At 53.2% G+C, this 13664-nt stretch overlaps 5 non-coding genes across 5 annotated transcripts; 2 read left to right on the forward strand and 3 right to left on the reverse strand.

Moving 5' to 3' along the window:
- Positions 1 to 1723: 1723 nt before the first annotated feature.
- Positions 1724 to 1795, reverse strand: TRNAE-UUC (transfer RNA glutamic acid (anticodon UUC)). Its single transcript has one exon. It is a non-coding gene; the product is annotated as a tRNA-Glu (tRNA).
- Positions 1796 to 2613: 818 nt separating this feature from the next.
- On the reverse strand, positions 2614 to 2686 carry TRNAV-CAC (transfer RNA valine (anticodon CAC)). The gene has a single exon. It is a non-coding gene; the product is annotated as a tRNA-Val (tRNA).
- A 3269-nt stretch (positions 2687 to 5955) lies between these two features.
- On the forward strand, positions 5956 to 6028 carry TRNAV-CAC (transfer RNA valine (anticodon CAC)). Its single transcript has one exon. It is a non-coding gene; the product is annotated as a tRNA-Val (tRNA).
- Positions 6029 to 10979: 4951 nt separating this feature from the next.
- TRNAN-GUU (transfer RNA asparagine (anticodon GUU)) lies at positions 10980 to 11053 on the reverse strand. The gene has a single exon. It is a non-coding gene; the product is annotated as a tRNA-Asn (tRNA).
- A 775-nt stretch (positions 11054 to 11828) lies between these two features.
- Positions 11829 to 11900, forward strand: TRNAH-GUG (transfer RNA histidin (anticodon GUG)). Its single transcript has one exon. It is a non-coding gene; the product is annotated as a tRNA-His (tRNA).
- Positions 11901 to 13664: the final 1764 nt, after the last annotated feature.

Here is a 13664-nt window from a genome sequence, read left to right on the forward strand (position 1 = left end):
GAGAGAGAGAAAGAAATAGAAAAAAGAAAAGAAAATCTTCCCTTCTGGTACCAGCTATTTTGGTATTGCTATAAATTTTCTTGAGTTTTGTTTTGGGGTGCAGCTAAGCGAGTTGTAAACCGTTTGATCCCTTTGCAGCTTGCTTTATGAATTTTTTTTTTTTAAAGGTAGTTCCGTCTAGGTGGCTTATTCCCACTGCCGAGACAAGTGCTTCCTGAATGTCCTCCCCAACGGCGCATTACTTGTGAATAGTCCAGTCTGGTCCCGAGAGCGAATACAATTGCCTGTCCTGTCTGAGCACCACGCATTGTTCCATGATCTTTTCAAGCGTTCCTTTCCTTGGTCTCAGGCATTTTTCTCCATAAGCATGGTCCCATCGGAACTCTGCTGAGTACTCGAAGGAGAGCCTTTCATGCTTCTGGGTTCTCTCTTCAGCTTGCTGCTCACTCTCTCTCTCCTCACTGGATCTTTGCTCTATGTTGCTCTCCACCAACACTCAGCTTCATCTCCACAATACAAGGAGCTGACCGCGGATCCCCCTCCTCAGGCCCAGCCTGGAACCGCTCTGAGAGGACTCACCTGCTTTGCTTCTCGTGTCTAGAGGTTTGCTGTCCTTTGTTGCCTGATTACCTGCATCTAGAAAGCCGGCATGATCTGCCCCTCCCCTCCCCACATTGTGGGAGCTGGCAAGAGAGGGAGGGTGTGATTTCCGGCAAGAGGGCAAGAGGGTAGACCTGATTTTTGCCACTCCGCCTTTGTCAGGAGCTGAAGGCATCTCCTTATGTGTTCCTAGTGTGATTTCGGTTGGAGGTGTGCCACTTTGTCATTCCATTTTTCAAACTCGATGAAGGAGTGTTTTCTTCACGTCCTGGCCATCACCGCAAACTTTGTATGCTTCAGAATGATACTTTAACGAGGGGCGTGGCACCCTCCTGATTCAGTCAAGCCAGAGGTACAACAAAAGTCGACTGTGCACCTTACCGGGAGACACTCTCTGGCACACGTTCAGCAACTGGACTTCCAGGATGCTTAGACAGTCTTCTAATAATTGTAATTGGTTTTGGTGGTGACCCACTCACGAGGGTCCAGACAGTACTGACCAGAATGACTCCCAGTAGCTTCCTACTAAGCAGTTTATGGGTGCAGGGGAAGGGTGGGGACCCCCGGGGGACCCCCCCACTGGTCTCAGATATTTACTCCTCTTCCCTTTTCCTCATGAATACACGTTTGCCATCTTGGATGCGGCGCCTCATGACCGGTCACCCTCCTCTTCAAGGCCGTGTTAGCATGCTAACAACTGCCTCCATGTGATTCCTTGATGGTGTCTGGGTGTCTCTGCAAAAATTAACCCATCCGAGACAAATCGTCACAACCTACAGAATCCTGTACCTGATAATACATCTCTAGCTCCTCCATAGCACTTTCGGTCCGATCATGCGTACGTCTGTCAATGATTAGAAGTCCCTAGAACCTCGAAACTGTTGGAGATTCACCCTTACCATCCACTGGAATTTTCTTCTTGCACCCACCAGGTACACCCGAATTTACCTCTCTGTGGGTAGACTAGATAGGACTCAACCAACTCTCTCTTCTCCTTGCCCCCGCCCCCAGCCGGGAGAGGAGCCCTCCCTCTGGAACACCTATCACACATCACTGGGGGACGACGAGGGCGTCGCACCTTCCGCCTCCTGCGGGCCTGGGTGAAGATGCTGCGAAAAGAAGCTTCCCTGACCGGGAATCGAACCCGGGCCGCGGCGGTGAAAGCGCCGAATCCTAGCCACTAGACCACCAGGGAACAGGGCGGCTGCGGGGGTGGAGGGGCCTAGCGTCTCCTGGTAAACACGGCGTGATGTCAAAGATCAAATTGCTGAGGTGCGAAGGGCAAGAAAGGAGATGCTTCCCAGCGGGCCGGGACTGAGGGCAGTTGTGCGAGGCACCCGGCCCTTGCGCTCTCTTTCTGAGCCTCCGTTTCCTCAGGAGTCTGGGGCAGACTCGGCTCTCAGCAGGTGATGCTCTGACCCGACTCCAGGGGCTCTCCTGGTAAAGGCACGGGTACGGACTCCTTTTCCTCCGCGACCAGCTCGAACCGTGCAGCCTGAACATCGTCATCGACGCGTCTTTGGGTCGGACCCCCCCCCCCCCCCGCCGTCCCTTCGCCGGTCCCCCGGTAGCGATTTGGGTTCGGTCTCTTTTGTTCTGTCACGCAAATGACCGCGTTCCGCATGTGCGCTGGGGGCTGGCAAAGTCCAGTGTGCTTCACGGGGATGACCTCCTTGGTTTTCAGAGACGTAGTAGGAGTCAGCACGTAGAGATTTAGGTGCCAGGTGGGAAGGCGAGGGGATCTGTAAAGATAACCCGAGGTCGGCCTTGTCCCGCGTTCTCCTTGGACTAACTGTCTGTGGCCTGGTCTCCACTGTGACCCAGAGCAGAGTAAGGAGCGCTCCTTCCCAGGTAGTAGTAACAGAATTCCTCCCAAGTGTCTTGGGGAAAGGAAAGTGCAGTTACGCAGGTTGCCGCACTCCTCAGCCCCTTTCACTTTTTTGAATGGAATGTAAATTTCGGGGGAAAGGAGGAAAAGTAAATAGATAATAAGTAAATAAAGAGGGCGTGGGCTGTTTCCGCCCGGCTTCGAACCGGGGACCTTTCGCGTGTGAGGCGAACGTGATAACCACTACACTACGGAAACCGAAACCGCGCCCTTCTCCCTCGCTGTATCTGTGAAAACCGTAGGTCTTGGCCACCGCGGTCCCGACCACCGACTTTTTCAATACACTGAGGACTAATGCTGGGAGCTCCAGCGATCTCTCGGGGAGGCTCCCGAGAGGCCCTGGTTCTTTAGGTCTCCTCGCCTCCCGTGAAGCGAGGATCCTTCCTTCCGTCATACACCCAACGCAGGGTCTCCAGATCCGCAGCTACGGGCCTGAGTGCAGGGGTCGCCACGGCTGACTCCCCAGCTTCGGGAAGCCGCAGGAGGCGGCCAGGTGGTGGTGGGCGGGAGGTGCTGCGTTTGATCCAGGGCGACCCCGCTCCTGAACAGTGTAGACGCCGCCCCGCCGGGACAGCGGACCCGCGCCTCGGTGGCCCTTTGGGAGAAGCCGGCTGTCAGTGCTCTCCACTCTCGGGAATATGCGGCGCTTGGAATCCAGGAAACCGTAGGATGATCTCTCCCCGCCCCCCGTCCCGCCCTCCGCCGCCCCCTCCACTGCTCCGCGCCCCCTGATCCCAGTGTTCCTCTCTTGAAAGCCCTTTCAGCGCCGTGCTTCTCAGGTGTCCACCCCTGCCAAGTCGTGGGGGTGGGGTCTCCGGGTCCTGCCGCGTGGCTCATTCTATTGGACTTGCAACGTCCGATTCCTTCGCCACACTCTCGCGTTGTAGCAGGTACCAAAGCAAAGGTGATGTTTTAGGACTTTGGCTCCTTGACAATATCGAACATCAAGGCAGGCCCATCCAAGGTTTTTGGTCTGTGTTGAATTCGTAGGAAGATCAGGCCATGAGGCTCTTATGTGACCGCTAAGGTTTCAGGGCCTAGCTACCTGAAGATCCTGAAGATGCAGAACCCAGGAACGATTACAGGACTTCTCCCTCCTTGGTTCTGAGATTCTCCTCCTCCTCCTCCTCCTCCTCCTCCTCCTTTTAAATAAGGGCAGCTTAATTTCACCTATTAGAACAAACACCCTATTCCTCTGCATTTTCGTTACATAGTTTGGGGAGTGTTCAGGCCTTCTTTTTGGTTTTCTTTTTCTCTTAGAAACCTTGGACAAGAAGGAGGGGATGCAAATCTTCGTGGCTGTCTTCTCGGTTACCACGGAGCATCATGGCCAAGGGGAGGGGCTCCGGAGGCAACCTGCCCGGGGCTGAGTGCTGGCTCTCACCATCCCTGGGGTGGGACTCTGAGAAAGGTGAGCCTGGGTTTTCAGTGCCTCACTCAGTGTTCTTCTCTGCAACAAGGGGTGGTGATGTCCTTCACTATCTTACCAGGGCGGTTACATGGACACAGTAAGTTATCACACCGTAAAGCACTCAGGAACAATGCTGGTCACACAGTAGAGCTCCGGGAAAGCGGTAATTATTGTCGGGATTAAGTGTTTTGTTTCCACATCTCACTGTACCCCTGCTGACATTCAATGTTCCACAGAATAAAGTGGGAGTGTTCAGTGGTTTAGTTGATTTCATCTCCCCTCCCCCCATTAGTGACCAGCATTTGGAAAACTGGTGCATTTTGACGGTGATCGCACTGCAGCAGGGGCACTGGGTCCATCTTCATCAGATCCTTGGACCTTGGACAGGCATGAGGATTCTCTAGCTCCTGGTAGACAATCTTTCACACTTGCTTCTCGCAAGAGCTATGCATATACAGCAGACTTGTCTTAGGTGTTACAAGAAAAGTCCAAATACGCACCAGAGGATCCAGCCTTTTTGGCTGCTTTTTTTTTTTCTTTTTTAACTTTGTTTCGTTTGTAAGATCAAAGGAGGGCCATATTCTTTATCTCGAAGTTAGAGAAGATTGCCTCTTTCGGTTATGAGGGAGTGCTTGCGGGCAACCAGCATCCGCCCTGAAAACAGCTACATAAAATCTGGCTTAAAGGAATGCCGTTGGAGGTCTTTGGAGAAATACCGATGCAGCAAGGACCCACAGGGTCAGCTCTAGAGGGAGGAGAAGCTCGTTGGAATGAGCCGGATTCTCTACTTTTCCCCCTTAGGGCAATGTGCCAGTTCTCGGCAAGGCACAGACAACTGAAAAGCTGGGGCTGGGGGCAGAAGAGGCAGCTGCTGAGGGTCAGGGAACACAGCAACCCTTGAGATATTCTGGTAAATCTGGAGAGAAGAGAAGAGAAGGAGGATGAGAAAGAAGAGAAGGAGGAGAAGGAGAAGAAAAGGAAGGAGGAAGAGGAGGGGGAGGAGGAAATGGAGACACAGAAAGGCGGAGCTGTCCAAGGATTCAGACCTGAGGCGCCAAGATCCTGGAGGGGGCTGATGCGGGAGCCGGATGCTTGCTTCGGGATTTCCCCTGAAGACCTTTGCAAATTAAGCCGTGTGCACGTGTAAGAGGCTGTGAAGGCAAGCAGCTTGTGGCTGTGAGAGAGTGGAATTTTCAGCAGTATCGCGGTATCTCCTTAGTAAGGAGATCAAAACTCAAGTTCAGAATTCACCAAGAGGAGGGACCCAAGCAAGGAAACAGCTCAAGGTCTCAGGTCGGAGCCCTCCCTGCCTTCAGCATGGCAATGTGAGCAAACGAGCTCTGGACTGAGACTTCCCCTGAGGGCAAACAAAGCGCAAGTCAGCTTAGTCAAGGACTGGCTCGAGGTCTTCTGCCCCCTCCGCTGCCTGCTGCGGGAGAGGGGGAACGATCTTCAGAGAAAAATAGCGTCAGGAAACTGTCCATCATTTTTCACACAGCAGGTTGGTTCATCATACAGCCACAATAGTCTAGGATTACAAAGGAACAGGAGCCAAGGGGGTGGGATGGGGGAGGAAAACGTAGAAACGGACTCGCTGGTGACTGAGATATTGAGATCATCAGAGAGGAACTTCAAATGATAGGTTCGAGCTCTTCAGAATATGGATGCCATGAGAAATCAGAAGGAAATCAAAAAAAAAAAAAAAAAAAAAAAAAAGAAGGAAATCAGAAATCTTGTTCACCAAGGAAAGAGAATCCATTTTAAAGAACAAGTGGAAATTCGGGGAGCTGGCGAGTCAGAGGGGGCGACTCCTGCCCTCGGGCGCTTAGTTGTGGAACTGGAAACGGCGGACGGCGGGGTCCCGACGCCTCGCTTGGAAGGAGGCGGGAAGCACTAAGCGAGGGCTTCTCAGGAGCCGCAGTCTCCTTGCTCCAGGGGATTGTTGCTGGTGCTTCCGGGTTCATTCTTCAACTGGAAAGATCGGCGGCCAGGATGGTGGTGGCAGGAGCGACCGACGCTTTTCACGGATGTGCGGGGCGCTTCCCGCGCCCGCCGGGTTTCCGTAGTGTAGTGGTTATCACGTTCGCCTCACACGCGAAAGGTCCCCGGTTCGAAACCGGGCGGAAACAGAGGCCTGCTCACCTTTCTTTTTCCCGTCGTTTCCGCCCCCACCCCCCCACCATCCAGTCCCAGTGACAAAGCTAAAAGAGGGCCGGGGGCTGAGTTGTGGCAGCGTTCGCAGCTGCATGTTCCATCCCCACGATACTGGGGAGGAGTTCCCTTACTGCCTGAAGACCAACTCAGCACTCGCAACCAGCCCTTCTTTCTCTGCTCTGAGTCACTTTGGACACGAGGCCACACGCAGTCCAACCAGGGCACCGGAGGAGGCCGGGTCTTTACATCTGGAAATGCTCTGGCCTTCTCGTCTGGCGCCTATTATCTCCTCTACACGTGGACACGTGCTACTGTCTCCGAAAACCAAGAAGTTCATCCCTGGGAAGCACACGTGGCTTTCCCTCCCCACAGCACACTTTCGGACGGAACACGTTCATGTGCGTGACAGAACAAAAGAGAGCGAGCCCAACTCCCTAAAGACACGTAGAAGAATGATTTCTGGCTCCACGGCTTGAGCTGGTCGCGGAGGAAAAGGACCCCGTACCTGTGCCTGTTATCAGGAGAGCCCTTGGAGTGGGTCTGGAAGATCTGGCAGGAGAGCAATCGGCTCCCGTCCCCCGCTGAGAGCCAAGTCGGCCGCCCCAGGGTCCGGAGGAGCCCGAGGGTCGGAAAGGGCTCCGCTCTTCTTGGCTCCGCTGCCCAGAAGAGCTCAGGCTAGACCAGGGTGGAGCCCAGCCGGCTGACCTCGTGGCCTGGCCTCGGAGCCCGACGCGAAGCCCAGGCCAGGAGAAGGGGAGGAAGATGAGCAACAGGACAAGGGGCTAGGAACCCTGGACAGACGCATGCAGCCTCCGGGTGCTGGGCATCGCCTCCTTTTGTGTTCTGCCCTCCCCAGAAATTCACCCTTTGCTGGGGCAAGGTTCAACTGGAGAGGTCAAATTTGGGGACGCGGGGGGGGGGGGGCCGGAAGGGCGGGAATTGGGGGGGGGGTCGCAGGTGCTTGCGGCTCCCTGGTGGTCTGGTGGCTAGGATTTCGGGCGCCTTCACTGCCGCGGCCCGGGTGCGGGTGCGATTCCCGGTCAGGAAAGCGGGGGTTTTTTTGCCACCTCAGTTCTCTTCCGCAAATCTTCCTGAACACGGGGAGTTTGGTTTGCCAGGAGGCCCACATGCACAGAACCCTAGGTGACCAGCTCAGTTCGTGTGGGTCCCTATCGCTGGATGGCCTCGGGATTGGGGACATCACCCCTGCGTTGGTGACATGACCCCTGATGCGGAAACGGGGAAACGGAAGGGGGACGAGAGGCGATGCGCCCCCGGGCCACTGTTTTCTTCCTTCATCTCAGAAACCTAACGGCTCAGACTTTTTTTTTCATCCAAAGGCAGCCTGGAACTTGAGCTCCAAAAACCCATTCAGGAAACAAAAACAGAAAGCATTTGAAACGTACAGAACATTTGAGATGCTAGCATCGTCCATTCCCTACCCAATCGCACACCTAACACTTTCCCACCTTTGTTTGCTCACTTTCTCTCCCTGGGTATGAACTGGGACACCACTTGGAGGAACTTGCAGACACCTCACGTCAAGATCACTGCTCGGGCCGCCGTTGCTGCCTCCCTTTGGTGTCTCTATCAGAACCAGCTTCTGCGGGACCCGGCCTCCAAGGCCAGGGGAAGGCTTTGTCCTCACGAGAAGGCCCTTCTCGCCTCTTCGGAAACCTGGAATCCGTTCTCTTCAGGCTGAAGGTGTTGTGTTCGGCTCTCCCCAGAGCAAGGCCAGGCGGCGCCCTGTGCTTGTAGGAACACGACTAGGCTGTCATCCATCCCCCCCAACACCCGCTGCCTACCCCCCCACCCTTCCCCGCCCCCCCCCCCCCGCGCGCGCCGCCTCCCGGGCAACTGCCGGTTGCCTTGGTGGGCAGCGGGGTCTGGGGTCAGCCTGAGGGCTGGAAGCGCCTACCTCGCCTACCTCGGGAGAGAGGCTTCAGGAAACGGCAGGTGCCCCTTGGCTCTTGCTTGTCTCTCTGTGCCCTGCAGGGAGCACCGAGGGCTCCCACCTGACAGAAATGGGAAGGACCTTCCAGTCCGAGTCCAAGCAGACAGAGCATCCTGGTATGCAGTACCTTTTCTGTTATGCTTCTCTCCAAAGTGGGGTAGTCTCTTCGGCTTCTTGTTCCAGCGCCCCAGCGGATGGCATCCACTGTGGGGTTTGTTTGTTTGTTTGTTTGTTTGTTCCGCGAACTTTCTTTCTTGGTGACATGTAACACAGGAGAAGCAAACAAACAGTTTAGCTCTAGATAAATCAGTGGTCGTCAGTGATAACTCAAAGAAGAAATACACTTTTAAAGACTTCAAAAATTCTAATAATTGACACATGATGGCATAATCGTGTCATGCTGTACTTCTGAAGAGGGCCCCTTGTATGCCTCACACAGGTTGGGGAATTTCTACTGGTAGTCCAGCATTCTAGCATGTACACATCTTGGATTTATTTTCTCTTCAAAATGTTCATGACCCTGAACTGCCTAAATTTCCTCTTCTGGTTTTACTGGCCCCACAGCAAACCTTAGTGCTCATATGTAAGTTTAAACATTTTAAAATTATACATTCTAGTAAAATAAATACACTACATCATATCTTTTAACCAAACATTAAGTCTCATAATTCTTAGAATACTTAATGACTTCGCTTACAACTTTGGAGTGAACATTTTTTTAGGTACCATCCAATATATGATTCTAAGGTGCATTTCTCTATTATGATTCAGCTCAAGTTGCAATTTTAGGACCTATTGTTCTCTTTATGTTCATTGACTGATACTAAACTGGGTTAATTAATGTATAATCCTTGCCTGGAGAATTCCTAATTCAGATAGAAAGAGCAGAGCACCATCTTGCTACAAGGCTGCCAGATATTATTATGGCTTGCAGAGTGGCCACCGTTTAGCAGGTTAAGAGGAGGTGTGGGTTCCTCTACGGGATATTGGCGAACGTAGCCATCATGTCACTTGAAGAAGTATAAGATACATGGGAAGCCCCAGGAAGCAAGGAACTGTCACCGGAGACCTGCTGTATTTCTGAGACACCTGTTTATTTTAAAAAGGTATTGACTGGGGGCAGTGTAGAGTAGGAGGGACAAACAGACAGACGCAGGCACATTCTCTCAAATGAGAGAGAGAGGGAGGGAGAGAGGGAGGGAGGGAGGGAATGTCCTACCATATTCAGAACGTAAAAGCTAAAGAGCTCATTTTTGCTAATGAGATTCCACAGAACAACCAAGGGAAGGTGGAGGCAAAACCTCGAAGGATCCAGGTCTGCACAAGATGCATTAGGAGGTGCAGGACTCGGTGGTTCCAACAACAATTTGTCTCAGCTGGTGTAATTTTTGGATAATAGCCCAACACTGTCAAGGAATGATAGACAGACAGTTACAGTCATGTTAATGCACCCTAGTGGTACAGGAGGGAAACCAGTCATTGGGTTGCATGCATCCAAAGAAAACAAAAACACAGTCCAGAGAGATAAGGGAAGAGGAATGAGTGTCTGGGACTGGTGGCTTTTCTCCCCTCAAATAAACAGGCTGCTTGGCAGGATGAAATCCGGAATCATTCTGGCCAGTCTTCGCTGGAGCCAAATGAACCACATGAGCACAAGAGACAGGAAGAAAGCCACAGCTAGTCATCATAATTAAACCGCCCAACTCCACTGAAAAAGAAAACTACCTCCGTACCAGTCAGGGAGGGAAGACATGTACATACAGAAAACAAAAATAAAGATTATGTCAGCTTTCTCAGCAGAAGCAGTGCCAGTGAGAAGACAGTGGAGACAACACCTTTAAAGGACTGAGGGGGCAGGGAGGAGGAGGGAGTCAGTGTAGAATTCCGTACCTCCTCCCCAAGAAATGTCTTTCAAAACTGACATCTATGGACATACAAATGCTGAAAGAATTCATCACCAGCAGGCCCACGCTATAAGAAATGTTAAAAAAAAAAAAAAGGAAGAAAGGAAGGAAGAGAAAGAAAGAAAGAAAGAGAGAAAGAAAGAAAGGGAGAAAGAAAGAAAGAAAGAGAGAGAGAAAGAAAGAAAGAGAGAGAGAAAGAAAGAAAGAGAGAAAGAAAGGAAGAAAGAAAGAGAAAGAAAGGAAGAAAGAAAGAAAGAGAGAAAGAAAGAGAGAAAGAGAGAAAGAGGGAAAGAGAGAAAGAAAGAAAGAAAGAAAGAAAGAAAGAAAGAAAGAAAGAAAGAAAGAGAGAAAGAAAGAAAGAAAGAAAGTCCAGTGACACCAGGTGGAAATCTGGATGTTCCCAAAAGGATGACAGACAACAGAAAAGGTATCTGTATGGGAAAATACATAAGATTTTTCTTACCATTTAAATCTCTTTGGAAACATGGGATAGATCATTATTTTTTAAGTAACAGCGATGGATTGTGGTGTTTATAACATATGCAAGGTAAGATGCACGGCAACAATAGCGTAAAGACCAGCAGGAGAGAACTGTGAAGAGGCATGGCCTCACTTGAAGGCCGGCTGTGGTTACAGGTGTGTGCTCTTGAGCCTAAAACAGTCGCTAAGGGAACAAAAGAAAGGCTTGTCGCCAATAAGCCAACAATGGAGCCGAAGTGGGGTCATATACAAACCACGTAAACATTATGACAGAGCAATTGCTCTTCCAGAACTCTTCACTATAGAAGTACTTGCATAAAGGGCCAAAGATCTGTGTACGAGAAGGATGACTACAGCATGATTTGCAACCGTTACATCATAGAAGCAACTTGAAAAGTATATGGAAAGGGTTAGATAACTACTAGTAGGTGCAAGCAAATGACGGAAGCAACTCCTTTGTTACAAGGAACTCAGGGAGTAACGATGACAGTTGTGCTCTTTCGAGGATTTGCGGGTTTCCCCCGGGAGAGGATGCGCAGGGCGGAAAGAAGGGCAGAGCGTTCACTTTCCTAAAATAGGTGGCCCAAGCGTCCCTGGGTGGGCTCGAACCACCAACCTTTCGGTTAACAGCCGAACGCGCTAACCGATTGCGCCACAGAGACACTCCCCCCTGCACCTCTCCTCCTCTCCCATCCCCCTCGGAGAGCACGCACTCGTTCCACGCTAGGCGGAGCCACGCGCCTTTCGCAGGACCGCGGCCACGGCGCCAAAGCCTGGGAAAACCGGGCAGGTGGAGCCCACGCAGCGTGTTGGTCCTGCGTTGGAAGCCGTGCGTCGGGCGATCCCGAAGCAGAAGGTCAGCCGAGCGTGCCCGCCGCGCCTTGCTCCACACCCGCCGCAGACGCCAGCGCCCCGGAGACGCCCCGGGACTGAGCCGGGCGGGGCCCAGGGGAACTGAACGCCCGGTTTGGTTCGGTGACGCCCCAACCCCCGCCCCCGTTTGCCCCGCCTTCACCCGACCGTCTGCGCCGCTGGCGCCGACCTCCCTCGCCTCGGACCTCCCTCGGCTCGGCCGCGGTCTGTGAGGCGGGAGCCGGACCCAGGGGGTGGACAGGGTTGGTCAAAGCGAGGAAGAGCGAAGAGGCGAGAAGGAAGCCGGCGAGGCGGGAACGAGGACGAGGAGACTTTCCAGGAGGCCTGTGGAGAGGCACGTGCCGGACTTAGGGAGATGAGGGGTGGGCGTTGGGTTGGGTTTGCTTTGGTTTCGTTTGGTGTTATCATCCACCCGAGAGGAAGGGAGTGGAAAACGGAGGGCAGGCATGAAAGGGAGAAGACTACGAACACCTGCAGTTGTCCAGGAAACAGTGCAGTAATTGGAACGGTTTTACCTCAACATCGCTGGAGCCCGGGCGCGCGCCGTTGTAGGCACGGTGGCGCGCCGTGATCGTATAGTGGTTAGTACTCTGCGTTGTGGCCGCAGCAACCTCGGTTCGAATCCGAGTCACGGCACTCTCGTCTCGCTCCCTGTGGCGGTTGCTACCTTTTTACTCCCGCTGGAAATCCTGCACAGCCGCGGGGCGCGGCGGGGCGCGGCGGGGCGCGAGCAGCACTGCTCTCCCTGGGCCCCCCGGGTCCGCCAGGAGGTCTGGAGAAGGGACCAAAGCCCCGCAGGGCACTCCTCTGGCGACGTTCTCCACTCCGTTGTCTGAGCAGAAGGAGACTGAAGCAAGAGGTTTCTCTTCGGGGCTACTCCACAGAGGCAAGTCCCAATACAACGCTTAAATGAAAATGACTGCCATACTTTAAAAATATTCACCCGTGAACCTCCTAGACTCCTCTTAGGTTCCACCAACTGTGCGTCGAAAGTAAAATGGGCCCAACCTGGGGGCTCTACCTGGGAAAGTGCAATTAATTTTAGGGGGGGGGGGTGGCAGAAAAAAAGACATTCTCATCCATAGTTGCTTTCCTTACTCTAGCGGTTATCATCTCTGCTTCACACCCGATCGAGCCTTTCCTCAAGTAAGAGCAGTTGGGAAGATTAAAAGATTATTCAGTTAGTTGCGTCCTTGAAGTGCGCGGAAATCGCGGCTAGGGAAGTTCAAGTCTTCCCAAATGCGAACACTAGGGGTTGGTTGCCTACTCACCAGTGCCCCGGACAGACCACGTGCTTGTTGTCTGTTTTGTCTACTTGGCCAGACTAGAGCCAGGACTCCACTGGCCTTGGCCGGTCATGGAGAGGACAGCGGTTCCAGAGGAGGTAACTTCGTGGGACCTATAGATCCTGAAACCTCATAGGACTTTTCTTTGATCTTTCCCTTTGACCTTTCTTCCGCCTACCCAATAAGAGGATCCACGGCCTTTCTTTCTCAGTCAGGACTGCTGCGGTGTCCCTCGTGGCCAGGACAGAAGTGGGGAAGGGGTTTCCTCTAGGTGTCCCTCCTGGCTTGGGCGTCTCGGGAGCTCAAGCTGACGCAGTGGGGAAGTCCCGGGCGGACGGGATCTCCTCTCCAGGAGCCCGCAAGCCTGCGCTAGTGGGGATGGAGGTGCGGCCCCAGGCGTCTGGCGCCACAATCAAGCCCTACTCTTTCCGGTGCACCTCCTCCGCTGGGGTGCCTGGGGAAGCTCGAATAAAGCGGCCCGGAAAGCTTCTCTGCAGGCTGAACCCCAAGAGGCGTGAAGATCCAGAAGGGGCGAGAGGAACCTCACCGAGCAGACCCGGCCTTCTTCCTGGCTGGCCCTCGTGGGCATGCTCAAAAGAGGCTGCTTAGGTAGGAGGACAGATCCAAAGAAGAGGCTTCATGGCAGAACGCCCCCCGCCCCCATCTCAAGATGAAAATCTTAAATTCTAGCGTCCAGTGAAGCAGGGGGGCCGAGTTGAATCCACGCCTGCGCCCTGATCCCGAGAGTCCCCTGCACAAGTTCAGAGACCAGGAATAGGAGCGACTGTGCACATCGCTGGTTCTCATTCGAGGGCAGTTTGGGCCCCCACCCTCACTCCCGGCCCCTTCTGTGACACTAGGCCTTGACTGGAGATATTTTTATTGTCAGGACTGAGGGAAGGGGGAACGGAAGGTTTCCCCCTGGCATCTAGCCAACAGAGGCCGGGAGTATTACCAAACAGGCTTGGATCCTCAGGTAGAGCCCTCCCCCCACAAAGAATGATCCCGACCACAATAGCGATACAGCAGAAAGGGGGCGGGTGTAGGTCAATGTCCACACCACATGCTTGAGAGAGGAGAAAACTGGAATTCCTGACTAATTGGATGTGGGGTG

The sequence above is a fragment of the Sus scrofa genome, chromosome 4 (assembly GCF_054392235.1).
Source record: "Sus scrofa isolate SSC_HxYL_T2T_F1_AM1 chromosome 4, Sscrofa_HxYL_maternal_Yorkshire_Landrace_v2.0, whole genome shotgun sequence".
Classification (NCBI taxonomy): Eukaryota; Metazoa; Chordata; class Mammalia; order Artiodactyla; family Suidae; genus Sus; species Sus scrofa.